Source organism: Olea europaea, unplaced genomic scaffold (assembly GCF_002742605.1).
Source record: "Olea europaea var. sylvestris unplaced genomic scaffold, O_europaea_v1 scaffold18135, whole genome shotgun sequence".
Taxonomy (NCBI): domain Eukaryota; kingdom Viridiplantae; phylum Streptophyta; class Magnoliopsida; order Lamiales; family Oleaceae; genus Olea; species Olea europaea.
The window spans coordinates 1-2177 of record NW_019235888.1 but is presented as its reverse complement, the minus strand read 5'-3'; the positions used below and the strand labels follow the sequence as shown (position 1 = coordinate 2177).

At 33.3% G+C, this 2177-nt stretch overlaps 1 long non-coding RNA gene across 1 annotated transcript; it reads left to right on the top strand.

The window, feature by feature from the left end:
* Positions 1–314: 314 nt before the first annotated feature.
* Positions 315–2177, top strand: LOC111378404. The gene is made up of 4 exons (XR_002699856.1): positions 315–422; positions 501–572; positions 1219–1290; positions 2112–2177. It is a non-coding gene; the product is annotated as an uncharacterized LOC111378404 (long non-coding RNA).

Below are 2177 nucleotides of genomic sequence, written 5' to 3'. Positions count from 1 at the left end.
ATCTACATCACCACAACATACTATTTTAGCTTGGGCATTGATAGTATGAGCAATTTTGTTAAGAAATTTTTGGAAGTAATATTTTCATCAAAATCAAAGGTGTTGATTCTATATTATACAACAATTTTCTTTCTTCTCCTCTCTTCTTTCGTAATATGCTACAAGTTTTCTTCTTCTTCTTTACTTTTAATATAATATTAACTTGGTTTCGTTTTATCAAGTTATTGTCAGTGAACATTGCATTTCACTTCATTCATGCTGTGGTTACACGACTGCACTCTCAATTTAATGTATAGTTGATTTATGTGTAAATCTATTGCTAAATATTATCAGTAACATTAATTTTCCAGGAGCCTTCCTAACCACAAGTTGAGTGGCCCCATTTCACCTGATATTGGGAAGCTAGATAGTCTGCAATTTTTGTATGTCTCTTTCACTTCTTCTTTCACGTCTTATTACTACGCCTACCACTGATGATAAGATGAACTAAATTTGTCTAGAGCTCTTCATGGCAACAACTTATATGGGGAAATCCCTCCAGAACTGGGGAACTGTACACAATTGCAATCAATGTAAGTAGAGCTACCGGTTCTTGCTTCTGAAGATTATGCTATTTTCAGCATTACTGGAAGCTTAGTTTTAATAATTTTAATCCTGAAAACATAGTACAGAACGTGGTTTTGTTACTTGAAGTATTTAATTGATGATTGTAAATTTGATTATTTTAACAATTTGCTCCTCTCTACTAAAGGATCTGCATCAAGGGACCATATTGAGTTTATTTAAAACTTCACAGCTTTGGTTAACTCTAAGAATGAAAACTAGATTAATGAATATTCTTGTTGGCGAGTAGTGTAATAATAGTATTATGTCTAGTATGTTATGTTGGTCTTAATGTTGCCCTTCCCTCATCCATTCATAAAACAAAAGCTAGGGAAACTGATTTTTAATTTCTCAAACTGTCTAAACATTAAGCCCCTTGAGTCTGATGGATTCTAGCAGAATGACCAGGCTTGGCTGTTTCATTTGACTCAAGAAGCTAATTTGTCTTACTTTTACTCAAATTATCGAGTGATGACAAGATAAGCTGAAAATGGAGGATTCATAATTGGAATATTTTCTCTTCACCATCATTTTTTACTTTTCTGTATCATTTATTTAATTATTTTTTTAAAATTTTTTGTCAAGTGAAACATTCCCGATTCTCTTTTTATACAGATTTTTGCAGGGTAACTACTTAAGTGGATTGATTCCCAATGAATTGGGAAATCTATCTCAGCTTGAGAATTTGTAAGTAATTTTTGAAATTGCTTACTTGTTAGTGTTCGTATTCTTAATCTTAGCTTTCCAAACTCTATTGATAAGAGGTTTAATTTCATGTGAAAATAACATAAAGCTTTCACGTGCTGCCAGGAGCTTTACAGGCTCTATGTGAAAGGCCCTTATCTGATTTCTTCCCAATTAGTTTAGCTGTATCATGGAATATCAAAAGGGAGGAAATTACCTACTCCTGTGATTAAACCGGATATGGATCAGCCTGAATGAACACTTTTGCATAATGTTCTGGCTGGAGGAATTTTTATTTTATTTTATTTTTCTTTCCAGTGATTGAACAAGAGTAATTTATATTGGGATGGTGGACCTAAAGGAGCCCGTTAATATAATAATTGGTGACGTGGGTCAAAATGTAACAACTATATATATTACTGAGTGAACGGTCAATAAGATGCAGAGTAAAAAGAAGGAATGCTTGAAACCTCAAGTATTCATGAACGTTTTTAAAGCTAATCGGAGTTAGTGAATGTAGACTTCCCCCCCAAAAACCTTTTTTATTTTCATATTTCCTTTCTCCTTTTGCTTTCGGTGTTACTTGAGAAGATCCTGTGTATTGATTATCCAAGAACCAAGGTTCTTGATTATATTTTGTCAAGACTAATAAGAAATTGTAGGCAAATACTGCATACTTCTGAACCTCTATCTACACAGCTGTGCCTGATTATCTTAAATGATGGATGATGAGAAATTTCTTGTACACAAAATATGCATGCTTAAATGATAACATAGTTTTCTTGAGGTTAATTGTATATTATCCCATTTTTTTGCACTTGCAGGGACCTCTCAAGCAACTCTCTCAGTGGAAGCATTCCTGCTTCACTTGGAAAATTAAGCAAGCTTTC